The sequence below is a fragment of the Pseudopodoces humilis genome, chromosome 1, assembly GCF_049639895.1.
Source record: "Pseudopodoces humilis isolate 2021_Gansu_Grassland_sample_001 chromosome 1, ASM4963989v1, whole genome shotgun sequence".
NCBI classification, from domain to species: domain Eukaryota; kingdom Metazoa; phylum Chordata; class Aves; order Passeriformes; family Paridae; genus Pseudopodoces; species Pseudopodoces humilis.
In genome coordinates, this window is record NC_142200.1 from 89,456,814 (window position 1) to 89,471,932 (window position 15,119).

General features: G+C 42.8%; 1 protein-coding gene across 14 annotated transcripts in view; it reads left to right on the plus strand.

The window, feature by feature from the left end:
• Window positions 1-15,119, plus strand: part of ATXN1 (ataxin 1) — a 368,490-nt gene that overhangs the window by 175,070 nt on the left and 178,301 nt on the right. For 11 of the 14 annotated variants that reach the window (XM_088066906.1, XM_088066525.1, XM_088066474.1 and 8 more), the window contains one exon: window positions 368-466. The exons of the other annotated variants lie outside the window; for them this stretch is intronic. The gene's annotated coding sequence lies outside the window, so the exon portion shown is untranslated. The remainder of the gene's footprint in view (window positions 1-367; window positions 467-15,119) is intronic. 14 annotated transcript variants of the gene reach the window in all.

Below are 15,119 nucleotides of genomic sequence, written 5' to 3' on the forward strand. Positions count from 1 at the left end.
TCAAAGAATAGATTTATTTCCATGTTTATTTGCATTATTGTTAAGAAAAGGGAAATCAGCAGAAAAAATCTGCCTGGAGCTCAGGGCATTATAAATTAATGAAAAGACATGAAGTGAACTTTTGAGTGTGGAAAACCAGCACCAGATGCAAATGCTACATATAGTGTGTACGGTGTTGCTGCAACAGCTGAGAGGCAACACGCCTGCTTTGACTGCTGCTGCTCTTAATAGTCTTTAGCAAGCATTATATGGGCAAATCTGACACAGAGTGAATTTGCAACATTGACTCAAAAGACTTTCCTAACATGAAGTATCTTTAATGCATATCGTTTTAGCTCTTTCCTGTTTTTACTCTGCTCTCTTTCAGTGAAAAGGTCAAGAAAAGCAGTAGCTCAGTGGCTGAATTTTTCTGAAGTACTTTACAGCAGGGAAAGTGGGGAAACCTCTTAAAGTGGTGTCTTATTCAGTAAGTTAAACCTTTTTTTCTTCAGTTAATTAATTAATTTTTTCTTGTAATTTTTTTTTTAAATCCTATGTATTTATAATCGCTTAAAAGTTCTCCCCAGGCAGGTGTGAAGCTCCTCCTCCCCACCTTGGCTTTCCCCCTCCCCCAGAAGTAGTCTTTGCCAGACGAAACCTGTCAGCCCACTTTGGCAAATATGGAAGTGTGCAGCTGGCTCAAACCCTCCTCTAACACGACTGTCCCTCTGCCCCAGCTGGGGTTGGTAGCTGCATTCCTGTTCAGAGATCTGCACTATCGCATATGCGCCTCTTTCTTCCGCACTTGCCTCGCACACGTGTGCATGTGCACCCACACACTTCAGTGCCCTGTCTTTGTCTTTCTACTTGGAAAGCCAACCAGCTGCATGATGAGAGATTTTTTTGAGAGCAAAATGGGAAATTTTTGGGTTTTCCCCTACAGCAATACCATAGGTATATTGGATGTTGCTTGTTACCACTATCACTATAAGAAATAAAAGAGAGAGGACTGTATTAATTTCTTAACAGTAACAGACAGGGAGACACTCAGGAAGATTTTCTTTAATGTTAGTGCTGCTGCCTTACATTGATTCCAATAGAAGGTCAGGGCCTTAAAAAGTTTAGTGCTGAATATTCAAATTTAATTTGTAGCATCAATTTAGGATGGCTTTTAAGTTTAACTAACCTTAAGGGTGCTACGTACTTCCAGCTGAGGCCAGGAGGACTTTCAGCTGGTCAGCAGTTCTTGTGATTTGGCCTGATAGTACTTACTATCATTGTGTTGCACACCTGATATTTCTGCATATTTTTTTGCAGGTATGAGTTTCTTTGCTCACATCCTTTTATGCCTCATTTGCTAACTCTTCTGTTCTGGAAAATTGGCAGGATGACAGCAAGCAACTCCCTCATCCTTTTGTGTTAGGACTAATCCTCAGGTTTCTTTCTGATGTGTCTCCAGAAATATGTATTCAGCTGCGGCTGAATGCTGATTTGATTTGTAATACTAAAATGTGAACAGTGCAGATCACTTTCTGTCTCTTAAAAAAAAAAATAAAAAATCATGGTAGAGGTGTATATGAACAGTTCCAGTTTGAAACTCAGTCACATAAGATATGTTTCTAAAATACAGATGTACTTTGGCACATGCCAAAGTACTTTGCTGAATCTGGATGTTTGTCTTTGTTTTGTAAACTTGGAACTTTCCAATTAACAATTAGATGACCAATCACTTAACAGGTTATGGTATTTTAGTGCTCTGAATTGTGCTTTCATATGACAGACATTTTTATTTTGATTTCAGATTATATGGTTTGTTTTTACTTATTTTTTTTGCTTACCATATGATTTAATTAAAGTTTTATTGCAGTGATTGACAGTTGCTTTATTTGATACCTGTTTATAGACATTTATTCATTACTTTTTCAGTGTGCTGATATTTGTCAGAAGAGAATGGTATTATTTCTTTTGTCAATGAAAATGAGGCTATAAATTACTGTAATTTTGGGATACATTTCTGGTATGAGCAAACAGTATTCCCTTGGTGAGTTTTCTGCTGTGGAAAACTAGGTTATGCATAATATATTTTAGAAAAGACCTGTATTCCTCTGAAGAGGAACGGCATTGTGCAGCTATTGGAAACAGAGAAGAATCTAAATGTATGTGTAGTCTCAATCAAAGTACAGAAGCATCTGCAGGGCTGTTCCTCCTTGTTCACAGTGGAGACTGGAAATGATTGGTTCTGGGTTCTTCTTGTGATTTTATTTATTTATTTTTCTGACCCCTCTTTTGTAGGACATGGGGTGAGGGGTTCAGCTTTGAGCACCTTGGTGCAGTCACCTGCCAGGTTCTTCCCATCCCTGCACCTGCCACTGGTGCAGGTGTGTTAGGTCCCAGGGTGACGATGCCCACAGTCACCAAAGATCAAACAAAAGTCACACAGATGTCTGACTTTGTGTTTTACTGACAAGTACAAAAGGATTTTGCAAAATTACGACTCGAGTAAGCTGTGGGAGTAGGAAGGATATGATGTATTCTTCCCTGCTAACATCATTGTGTTAACACTCTTGGCACCATCACTGAACTCCACAGTAACTTGTGATGTACATTTTAAAAACTCACCGAACAGCATACACTGTTTAATTCTGTGATCTGTTATGCAACAGAGCGTGATTGCCTCAGTGAAGCACATCTGCATTGCGAGAGTAAACTCTCCTGGGAAGCAAGTGCATCTTCCACAGAAGTAGGAGTGAGGCGTGGGTTGGGCATTGCTATTTTGGCAAGCAAAGGGAGCCAGTGTTGGAAAGCTGCCTCACCTTTCACTCTCCATGGAACTTACCCTTTCTCCCTGTTCCAGGCACCAGCCACTGCCATTTGCTTCTCTTAGTGGTTGCATGGGGCTGGGGATGTTTTCAGTGGTTGATTAAAGCCTTTATCAGGGTTTTGGGAACCATGGTCTTCGCTATCTGTCTGGTTTATTTGTGATCCTTGAGCAGAATAGGCTGTTAGGGAGCAGTAAAGAATGCAATTTGGAAAAACATCTGGAAGAGCTAAGAAAACATTTTGTTTTTACTAAAAAAAGCCAAACAAAACCATACCTGTGTGATAGTATCTTCTTTAACTGCAAAGTTGGCAGCAGTTGATGGAAGGCATAAAATTCCTGTAATTGTTATTCTGTGTTTCAGTTTGCTTCTTCCAAGTCTCTCTTTTGCTGGAAGCAAAGTGAAGCTCCTGCTGTCTCAGTTCTGCTGAAGTTCTTCCTGTCATCCTAAGCTTGGTTATCAACCCTCGTTTTTCTCCTATCAGCATGCATTACATTTTTATGGCAGTGTTTAGCAAAGACTTTCCAACAGTGCCTATGACAGTGTAATTGGACCCCTCTGTCTGACTGAAATTACTCCCTCTTTAATGGGGGGCTCTGGCTGCTTTCTAAAACAGCTTTCTTTGAGGCAGGCTGGATGTCTCGTTAGCTGGTCTGTAACGTGGGTGCGCAGCATTTCACCAGGCACTCGTCAAAGTAGTTATTCATGGTTTGCTGTTAAACTGCAAGTCTGGAGTGAGTGAGATTCCCCAGGGGTCTGTCCTGGCTTTGGTAATACTCACTGTTTTCATTATTGAAATGATTGATGGAGCAGAGAGAGCGGTAGTTAAATTTACATGGGATAAGAAGTGTGAAGGGGGGCTGCAGGCTCCTTGGAAGGCAGGATTAAAGTTTTGAGCTCCCCTGGCTAACAGGAGGAATAACCCGGGAAAAAAACCCTGAAAAACAGCCAGGATACAAACATAGAAGTGCTACAGAGAGATAGAAATATCCAGTTGCATGAGACAAAATGAGGCTGACTCAGTAGTGGTTCTACAGAAGAAGGTCTGTGAGCTGGTGTTGGGCTGCATTGGAGCAGCAGTTTGGCCTGGTTTGGTTAAACAGGGTGGTAAAAAAATCACAGCTGGTTCCCAGACCAGCAGAGAAAAACAGCTGTGACACATCCCTCTCTCCTCTCCCATGGCACCTGGGCTGCCAGTGCTCTGCTGAGTAGGCAGCTTTTCTTTTGGTCTCCTGCCTGTTTCGGTTCTGAACCTGGAGCTGGTGACCATGCCTTTAGGGAGGTGTCCCAGCTCGAATCCTCCCAGGCCTGGTCCATGTGCGCAGGACAGCATATCTGAGAGGGAAAGGGGTCGCAGACATGAGACTGTAGGTGTCATACAGTCATACAAGGGCTCCCCATCCACGTTCCTCAAAAAAGCACTGTTTTAGGGTGCGTAAAGAACAGGCACAAAATAAACCCCTCCACTCCATTCAGTGTTTGAAATGACTTAACATCTAGTTTGGGGCACAACACAGTCAAGAGCCAGCTGGATGGTGTCCAGGGAGAAGGCAGGAAAAATGATGAAAGATTTGGAAAACATGACCTGGGAAAGAAGATGAAAGAATGGGGATTGTTTAGTCTACAGGGGACAAAGCCAGTAACAGACATGATAGTAGTGTTCAAGTATGTGTAAGGTTCCTATGGGGAGGAGGGGAATGAACTGTGCAGCCTGACTGCTTGGAGTTAGGTCTGAAAGAAATGGGCTCAATATGAAGGTGGCAAGACTTAGGTAAACATTTAAGAAAGCTTTAAGATTATAAGGGTATTTTGGTCCTGCAGTTATTTGCCTTTGAGAAAGCTGTGGAAGCATCATCACTGGAGGTTTTTATAAAACAGACAAACCTCCTACGGGAATATTTTGGGCATTGCTTTGGGGAAGGAGGTGGAATACATGCTTCTGAAGGTCGTTTCCCAGGAAATAATGAAGATTTTTTATATATTTATTTTTAATTTATTTTAATTCTGTGGACTTAGGTAATTAGGTAATTTAATAACCCAGCAAATAACTCAAGAGATAGCGGCAATTCATTATTGCGACATACCAGTGGTAAATAGACAGTTGATTTATGCACAAAACCCAGTGATGATGATACCCTTCTGCTCTCTGTTCCAGTTTAAAAAAAAATCTGAGTAAGCTAATTTTACTGGAGCATTTCAAAAGGCTGTTCCTGTAAATATCTTACTCTCTACAGAAATAGAGGAAGTGATGTTGGTTGACTTTGCTTATTGAAATATTATGCAAACACCATCAGTACCTGTTATTGATTGTGCATAGCACGGCCGTAGTAAAGCCAGCAGTACTCTGTGAGGCACGGGAGTTAAACTGAAGCAAGATGTTGTTTTCAGTCTTGATGTCCATGCACTTGTGTGCTTCTTTTATGTGGAGTAGGGAGCAGGCTGAGAAGCTTCAATTACCTCATTGGTGTCTATACACCAGTTACTCTCTGTTGTCTTAATGTTACATTAAGTGCCTGAAGAAATGCCTTGTGGTCTCCCCATGTATACTTTCCTCCTTTTTTTCTTCATTGGAGGATCCCTTCTATGACTTTAAAAGTTTCTGCAGATCCCCTGAAGTCTTTCAAACGTTTCTGCTATATAACAAAAATTCACTTTTCTTTTTGAAACACAGTTTCCCTTGTTCTTGTCGCTATGCATGACAGGGAAGAGGAGGTCTCATGTGGTGCTGTGATGCATGAGAACAAGCTGGATGATGGAGGTGCTACAGAACACCCTTAGGAGGGTTCCCCAAGTTGGGAGGGCCAGTTTGCATCCAGGTGAGAGCAGCCAGGCTCCTTGTGTCCTGCTCAGTGCAGCCTCTGGCTTGACAGTCCTGAGGGATGTTTTGTCGCCCTCATCTTGGGCCTAGGAGCACTGGCAGAGGATGGTGCAGAGTCACCATGTGCCCAGCATGGATTTAGCAAGGCTTATTGTAATCCTGGCAGTATCCACAGTAACCCCAAGGAGTCAGACATCACTGTGCGTTCATGTCCCTGGCGCTGCAGCTCTGGCCTGGCAGTGCTGTGTGTATGCCAGGGGACCTGCTGCTGAGCCACTCCTGGTGTTCCTGCACCTGGAAGAGTTGCCCTGAGCACTCAGGAGTTGCTGCTCATTACCACTTTGCAAGAGATTCCTCTTCTTAGTCTGCTGCTATGCAGGTCTGTGTCCTGATCGAGTGTGATAACAAAATGAGGACATGTATTCACACGTGCACATATGTGCATATATTTTAGTCTCTTGCCTTTTTAAATATGGAATAGCAGTGTGCACTTGTCTCTGCACCAGTGTATCTGCTTTGCATCAGAAAACTAATGTTCTTCATGATCTTGAGTGTCCCATCTCATAAGAAATAAATCAGCACTGCTCTTCCTGTGGAGGTTCTTCAGGGGATTTAAATTGCTGGTTTCAATTGTGACTAAAATCAGCAATCATCAGCTTCTAAATCCTGCTTTGCATTTACTCATTTTAGTTATAGTCCTTAAAGAAGAAAATGCTTTCAGTACTTGAAATAATTTAATATATCTTTTTTTAAACTTTTACTACATTGTATTTCTACAGATGTTCTGCCACTAATCTCCTCCAACACAGATTTCTGTGGGCCTCTAGTTTTTTTATTTTTTTTAAATCACTGGTGTGCTTTCTGTTCACTGTTGACTAGATCAGATTTTTTCATGTGACTTGTATCAGGCTATATTCACATTAAAATAAACATTCAACAAAAATGCCCAGAAAGGAGATTCTGAAACATTTCTGCCATGCAACTAAATGCTTCCTTAAAATAGGAGCTGAGAAATAGAAGGGGAGAAGAAAAAAAAAATTCAACTTGTTTTGCATTAAAATTAAATAATGTTTAAAAGGAACAGTTAATTGTAGTTATTAAGTCAAATTTGGTTTTTTGGTCACAGTATCTTAGATAAGACTTTTGGGAATCGTAGGTCTTGAACTCTTGCATTTCACTTCTGTTAAGAAATTATTTTAACTCCTGTTTCCTTACATCTACAACTTCTAGTTTCTTTTTTTTTGTTTGAACCAGCTATTTAACTCAGCCTGCTAAATGCACTGACATGACAGATACCCTCTCTGGCCTGGAAGAAGACTCTGCTGCTGCAAGCTGCTGCAGGCTGTCTGGCAGGCCTGGCTTAAGAAGTATAGTCAGTAACTGATAGCAGTTTTGAGGTTTGATTTTCTTTGTGACTTCAGCAGGAAACACAACCTTCTCTAAATGTTGCTCAAACAACCCTGAATTTGAACAGTTTCACTAGATACAATATTTGAATGTATTATACATTGTCATAACCTAGTTTAGAGTATGCCTTAATTTACATACGTAAGTGCATGAGAAGGAAATCACTTATATATTGTATGCAGAAGGTGGTTGGTGATCATCTCCACTGATCCCAGAGTGGGAGAAGAGGGTTGTGTAGCAGACCGAGGAGAGGAACAGAGCTTGAGGCTTTGCTGTTGTGTTCCCAGTCACATTCTTGGACCTTGCAAAAGTAACTCTGTCTTTTTGATTCATCCAGCTGTAAATGAGGAACTGAGACTGAGGAATGTTGAGAGATTTTAGGAATAAAGTTAGTAATTTTGTTTCTGATATGCTACATAATCTCTTCCAGGAAATGGCAGTGATGGCTGTTGGTCCCATGGGCAGCAGCAAGCTCAAGGCACATATGGATCAAGTGTGATAACACTGATCACTTGTGGGGTCTGGCAGTTTTCTTCTCAGTGAGCTTTGCAAACATGAGCTGGAAGGAAAGATGCTGGAAAAACTAATTTTCTTTCTCTAGTGTGTATAGAAAAGCCAGTTCTTGGAAACTGGGGAAGGAATTAATGATGTGGTGCTGAGATAAATCTTCAGAGATGGGCATGGGTGGAGTATTGGGTGCTCGCCCCTCTTCCATCTCCTTCAATCTGATTTTGGCTCTGCATTCTTCCCAGCACTGCTCCTGGCCAGAGTTCATGCACGGGAAGAAGTTGCTGCTCCTGACATGTACTGTGTTGGTTAACTCTCAGCATCCTGAGCTCTGTGCTCCCTCACAGAGCTCATGTACCTCCCTGTACCTTTTCCTTCTCTCCTAACTTGATGCCCATCCTCAGCTGCCTCTGATGCAGGGTGTCACCCTTGCCTAACTGTGTCTTGGAGCTCAGCTGAGGGTGCATCTGATGGGTCCTTTTGAAAGGTGATGCTCAGAAGTGTGAGTATTGCCAGGGGCTGTGGCTGGGAGATGAGGAACCTTTTCGCAGAGCTATCAGTCATGGTTTGTCATCCATCTGTCACTGATTAGCAGTTTCTGCACTGGGGGCCTGAGAGCCCTGTGGTGGGAGTTAAGGAGGTGCAGCACTGTCTTCCAGGCTGAGGTCGAGAGAGTCCTCACTGAGTCTGCATCTGAGTTCTGATCACAATTTGTTACTAATTGTGTTCAGGTCAGTCGACACTGTATGTCCACATGCAAATTGCACAGTGATTTCAGGAATCATCTGCAGAAGAAATAGAAGCACTTGCATCATGAATTCAAAGAAAATCAGTAAGTGTGAAACCCAGCAGGAAAATGAGCATGGGGGTGTTTCTGCATGGCCAAAACCCTTCAAGGGCTAATGGAAAGATTAGACTGGGGGAAAAATTGTGCATCAGCTTCCATGAATCCTGTGCATTTATCTTTTGGAGGTGTGGTTTTTTTATTTGGAGGTTTTTTGTTTTTGTATTTTGGGGTTTTGCTTGTTTGGTGTTTTTGTTTTTTTTGTTTTTGTTTTTTTTATACAGCTTGCTAGTGGATGCTATAATCAGGAGTATGTTTGTAGACTTACAAGGGGAAGGCCAGCACAGCAATTTGTGGTTGCAGATTGATTCACTGGCTGCTACAGCCTGCGAATGGTGGGCAGGGCAGGGTGGATTCCAGGAGCACAGAGACTTAACTGCAGGCAGCTGAGAGGGACCTTCTGTGAGTGAGTAACAAAAGGAGTTCCACTGCATGCAGGCCAGAAAATATCAGCTAATGAAGCCTCTAAGATGAGATTTAAACTGTCAGGAAATTAATAACTTTACTGTTTTTCATACAGGCTGACCACCCTCCCCTTTCACTAATGTTCCTGATGACTGTGAGGGAGCAGTTCCTCTACCTACTTCTTGGAATATACACACTTTGGTTAGAAAAGTGCATGACCAAAGTGCAGAGCCAAGCTTTCCTGTCTGTGGGGCTGCAGTGAGACCTGGCTGTCAGTCCGGCTTTATTTTAGACAAGCCCTTGCTGTCGTTATCTCCATAAAGCTACATTTGAAAGCAAGGACTTGTGTAAAGAAGTACAACACTTTCCTGTCTCTCTGCCTGTAATCTGTTACAACAGATCTGTTGCTGTGCAGAGTGTGTTAGGCTTAGCAACTGCTCTTCCTCGACTTACCTGTCAAATTTTGAAATCTATAAATAAGAATGTTTGGAGCAGGAGGAACAGACAAACCTTCTAACTCCATTGAAATGCTTGGACATAACATGCATATTTTGGCAGGACAGATTCGGGAAAGCGAACTCTCTCTTTCCATATATATTGCTAAAATATAGGGACTAGCCCAAATAAAACAGCTGGTGTGTCTATGTGGCTAAAGCAGATTTCCTCAGATTTATGGTAGTCATGCTATGAGCTGCACTAAAAAAAAAAAATTAAACAAGTCATGTTTCATCCCCTTCAGCTGCAGACCTTTGCCAAAGTTTGTTTCTTAGAAATTAGATGAACCTGATGAAGCAGGATCTCGTGTCTAAAAATAGAGCATTTTACTTTCCATCTTGCCCCTTACAGGCAGGGTATAATTTTACCTCATCCAAGAAGTGAGATGAAAGCTGATTTGAGCTTTGCCTTATGTTTGTCTCTGTACTCATCTGAGCTTGTGACAGAGGACCTTCATCTTTCCTGACCAGGTTCAGAAGTGGAGGGATCCTGACAGTGAGGAACCACCACTGCAGGTTGTTGATGTGGCCAGGGCAGCATTAGGATTTTGCAGGTAATGTGGCCTTGCATATCTGCTGCCCAAGAACACGGGGCTAAATGTTCTGCTCTTGCAGCAAAACAGGGTTTGCAGCCCTGAAAAAAAAAAAAAAAAGATGGGGCTTTAAGTGTGAGTTTTGCAAAGCCACCTGAGCTGCAGGTCCACTGGAGTTCAGCTCTGCAAGTAGCCCCAGCTGCCCTTTTGGCTTCTTGAGACACGTACGAGCTGTCCGGCCGCAGCTGCCTGCGGGCTCTGCAGGTGCATGCAGCAGAGCCAGAAGGGGGCTGGGGGGATACTGCAGCCGCCTGCCCTCGGCACCCACCAGGAAAGCCAAGTCTGACTCGCAGGAAGGGAGAAGCTGGCTGACGGCCAGGTTGAATGCCACGATCCCAGTGACAGCTTCCTTCCCCTCTTCTCTTCCTCCCCACCCCGATGCCTGAGTGGTTTGGAGGGTGGTGTCCCAGGCACTCGTCAGGGTGTGTGAGTGTCGGGGCGGTGCTGTTGCGTTGCTCTCTGTGCTTTTTTTTTTGCCTGTGGATCTGTCGGCAGCTGTTTGCCTGCTGCTTTTCTAACCATGCGTGGCGTTCTTTGATTCACAGGATGGCAAGTGTACGAGCCAGCGTGTGGCAGCTTGGCACGGCCGTTTCATTAGAGCAAAGAAGGCCTGTGTCCTGCAGGGTTGTTTTAGTAAAGACATGTCCCATCTGCTGCTTCTTATCACCCTTTTTATCTGTGCTGCTGACTCATGCAGTGTGGTCTGCTCAGCTCTCCATTGCAGTCACATCACACTTTGAGTTACCTTTACTATGACTCATGTTTGCTTTTTCACTTGGCAAGTGTTAAGCTAAAAACAACCCAGTCTTGTCCCTCTCTCGTGTGTTGTATCCTTTTCCTACCCTTTACCTCCAAGTCTTTTCTCTCTGTCATAATCTTTTCAAGTAAAATATTTGTACGTAAGTTTGAAGCTGTGTTATTCTGTCTTTCGTAGCATCTCTGTACTGTTCACCTCAAGCTAGTGAGATTGCCAGTCTGTGCTAAAATATGATAGTTCCTCTAAGTCGCCATCACAGATGTGTTTGGTGGATAATATTTTTTTGTTTCTCTGTTTAAACACAGTTTATTAATGTTCTGGTGTGAAATTTTGCATTGGGACAACGTATGCATCTTTGTATTTTGATATGTAGCACACAGATCCAAAACCCCTTGACTTCATATTTTATGTGCACTTTCAAGCCTGTGTGTCGAGCTAATGAGACCATAGCTTGAAGCCACTTGTGCTGAAGTCTCCCTTGCTTGCTTTTGGCCTATACTTTCAGAGCCAGCTTGTAGACCAAGGTGTGTATCCTGTGTGGGCATCGGTAACTCATTTCACCAAGCTTGAAATCCCCACTTAAAGTGCTAGTGCCTTGTTTTCAGGATGAAGAGAATGACTGAGTGGTGCTACTGAAGGCTTGCTATTTCCTTGCTTCAGTTGAGGGGAATTTTGCAAGTGATTTCTTTGTGGACAGATTTGTGTGCATTTGGCCCTTTTTGGTGATGAGGTCCCTGAATCTTTTTCAAAGGCGAGCCTGGTTCATGTTTCACTGAGGACAGATGATTGGCAGAGGTTGCTGTACAGTTTAACTGATGCTGAGTTCTGTATCTTACTGTACTGAGTCCTTGGTCATGCCAAACTTATGCCAAAACTGGCAGTCTGGTTGAGGTCTGTTTGCTCTGAATAAACCTTGAAGAGTTGTGCTTTTATAGTGCTGTTGTGATAACTACTTGGATATCATAAAAATTGGCCTAGAAATGAAGGAAAGAAATTCTTGGAAGAAGTTTTAGAACAGGAAGGGAGGGTAATGCAAGACTTTTATTTAAAAGAAAAACAGTTGTCCTCATATTCTTCTAGCAAACACCAGGCAGGTTTAGATTGCTGTTCCAGATTTTCTTTTCTAGGAAAGAAGTTAGACTTCTTTTTTACATCAGGGCGCACACAACAGATGAGAACACATGTCTGTGTCTTCTAGACTTGCGTGTGGAAAACACTTTTCAGTGTTAAAACAGGTAAAGGTTTCAACATTTCTTCTGGTGTGTGTGCTAAACAATGCCTTGGTGTTGTGGTTTTTTTGACACTTGGACAGACTGGGGCAAACTTTGCTGCTAGCAGTTTAGCTTGGAAATAGCAGAAGATACGTGGTAAGTGCAGGAGCTTTACCTTTCCAAGCTTCTGTCTCTGGGCAGGCATGTCATGTCCTCTCCAGTTCCCATCTCTCCTTCCTGTTTAGCTTGAAAACTTCATGATTTTGTGAATTTGCTGTGGCTGGGTGTCCCTGGCAGTGCGTTGCCAAGCTTTGTTGGCTCCTGGTGTAAATAAATGGAGCTAATGATGATCACAAGAAAAAATATTCCATTGTTTCTGAGAAGCATCTCGTTCTCTTGTAAGCAGTCCATAACTCCAAACCATGAATGTAAGGCAGTCCTGCTCAGCATGTGGCATCTGACTAGGAGACAGGCATTGCTCATTGGAGTCCTTGACCCTTGGAGATTTTGCTTTTCCAAGCCCATGACCCTGGTTATATATACACAGTGCTGTCCCTGACCTGCTACTAATGGTGCTGAGGTATGTCATGGGCACATGATGCGGAGCAAAGGAAATCAGTGCTTATGGGTTCTTGTGCCTCACAGATATGGGCTGCACCCTTGGTGGCATGTAGAAATATCTCTATTTTCTGTTTCCTCTCGTGGTATGAGGGGGGAAAATGTGGGTCTGCAGGTGACCAGTGCTGAGCCCTCCTGCTCGCTACGGCAGGGTGGCTTTCCCTCAGCAGGAGCAAGGCAGTGCTTCCTGCCTCGGGACAAGCTTAGGTTCACTTTGCGGCTCGTTTTACCCATGTGCAAAATAGATGTGTAATGATACCTGCCTTTGATGTGGAATCCAGTCTTAATTAATTAATTAATTGATGTTCCCTAAATGCCTTGAGATCTGAGAATCACTGTGTATGCTCCAGAACAGCAACAACACTTGGAGGTTGGAGAACCATTTTTGCTCCCATGATGAGGTTTCTCAAAAGAAGAAACTCCAGCTCCTCCTTCCCCATCTCCTCTTCCATTTTTTCTGGATGAAGTGATACTGTGCTGTGTATTAATTTTATGGCTTGCTCCTTCTGACTTCTGCCTAAATAAATAAATAAATAAATAAACTGATGTGCTTAATGCAGTCAGCACGTAGGGTGCTTGCCAAAGAATTTCTCAAAGCAGCAGAGCTGGGTTGCCAAATGTCATGTCTTTTATATAAAGCATTCTTCAGGAAGCAAAGTTGCACAGGGGAAAAAAAGGAGAAGAAAACGTTATAAAAACTCTCACTGCTGTAAGAAACATTGTCTTCCCCCACAGGGAGAATGTCTGGGCCATGTCATGGTGGGATCAAGGGATCCTATTTTTATTGCCTCTCAAAGGCCCCTCTCTCATTTCTTTTCTGCACTCCCCCTCCCAAAGAGTAGCTCTTTACTGTGCTGGCTGGGGGAAGTGGATTTCAATTAGCATTCAAAAGCAGGGTTATGCGATGGTCAGCTTACATGTGGATTTTGCCAGTGGATTTTGGGTGGAGAAGAGGTTGTTTAAACAATGTCACTGTCAGAACATTTATTAGTATAATGTGATTAATGATTGAAGAAAGTCAACAGAAATTTTTAAAATATATTTATTTCAGGGAGTGTGGGGGAGGTAACAAAACTTAAGCATCAAAACAGAAGGCTGTTATGTTGTAAATGCATGCAGATCTGTTTTTACTGAGAAAGCTTATATGTACCATTTATATGTTTAGTTGTGTCTGTATTTAGGAGTGCATTGTGTCAGCTCGGCAAGTGTGAGCTGCAGTGGTTTGACCCTGGGTTTTCCCTGATAGGTGGACTTTGCTGTGGGATCTGCTGTGTTCAGAGAGGCTCAGCATCAAACCCCTCTTGTACTGCAACGCACAACTTGCTGTGGGCTTGTGGGAGCCAAAGGTGCTCTGGGGTGAGGCAGCATCAGCCAAGTTTTTCCAGGGGCAAAGGATGCTATAGGGTGAGTGAGCGACAAGCTGGATTGGGCATTTTGGGGGTCAGCATTGTGTCCCATGGGCTGTAGGCTAGGCATGGATGTCCGGGTAGCTGGGCTGAGCAGGGTTTTGCAGGGTCCAGTTTCAGGACCCTGTAGGGGTCCCAGACAGCAACTGGCTGCTGCCACTCAGCTCACCCGGCTGCTTTTTGGTAAAGATGTGGGAGGAGGATGAGTTTTTGAAATCACTTTGTGTAGGCTCATAGAATTGCTTCTGCTTATTTATGTACTCACAGTTCCTGTCTCTGGGTGGTTCTTACAACTCCAGAGGCCAGTACTTTTTCCTCCTCTAAATTAAAGCGTTGTTGTGGCAACATGTTGTCTGTTAGTGTCTGCAGGCCCTCCGTTGCTCTCAGTGTTGTGCACTAACTGGTTGACTTTTTAAGCCTGGCGTGGATTAGCAATGTAAATGTGGTCCATTTAATTGGTATCAATAACAGAGAGTTGGAGCTGTACTGAGGTTTACAAAACAGTGTTGAAATTGATTTTCTGAACTTCAGCCCTCTACAGTGTTTTATCTCACAAGAGTATTTAATCTGGTAGCATAATGTGTGATCATTTAGGCAGCAGTGCAGCCTTGCAACTCAATTCTCCCATGTTATAGCTGCAAATGACTGAATGCAAATTTAAACTATATATACTACTGTTTCCATCCGTATCTGTCACAACTCCTTTGAACTTCCGTCAGGGTTACTACATGGCACTGCAGAATAATTAACACAGTATGCATTAGCAGTATGTTCATTTGTCCTATATTTTGTCAGGAACAAATCAGCCCCAATAATCAGATAAGCAGCAAGAGCTTCTGCTTTTGGATTCTTTGTGCCTGTATTGCAACAATGCAATAAGTTAATGGTAACTTTTTCAGTTAGTGGAGTTAAATAATTTTAAAACATTGTGAAAAAAAAAAATAAAATTAATTCCTCCTCCTTCTTCCTTTTTCCAGAAGGCAAATGGAAATTCTATGTGATGAAAAATCCACATCTCTGGATACAGTGTCAGTAGGGAAGTCCTCACCACACAGTTAATTGTGACAGGTGCTGGTGTTTCTTCTGAGATGTGCTGTGTCAGAAATAGGGACTCTTTCAATTGTACTTCTTCTTTCTTCTTGTAATTACACAGTTCTGCAGTCCTGCTTCTCTCCCTGGATTGCAAGCACTGAAATTTTCACTGCTTCTGAGTCCTCAGCCAAGTGTCTTGTGTTGTGTGTTGATCTAACAATGAGGGAAA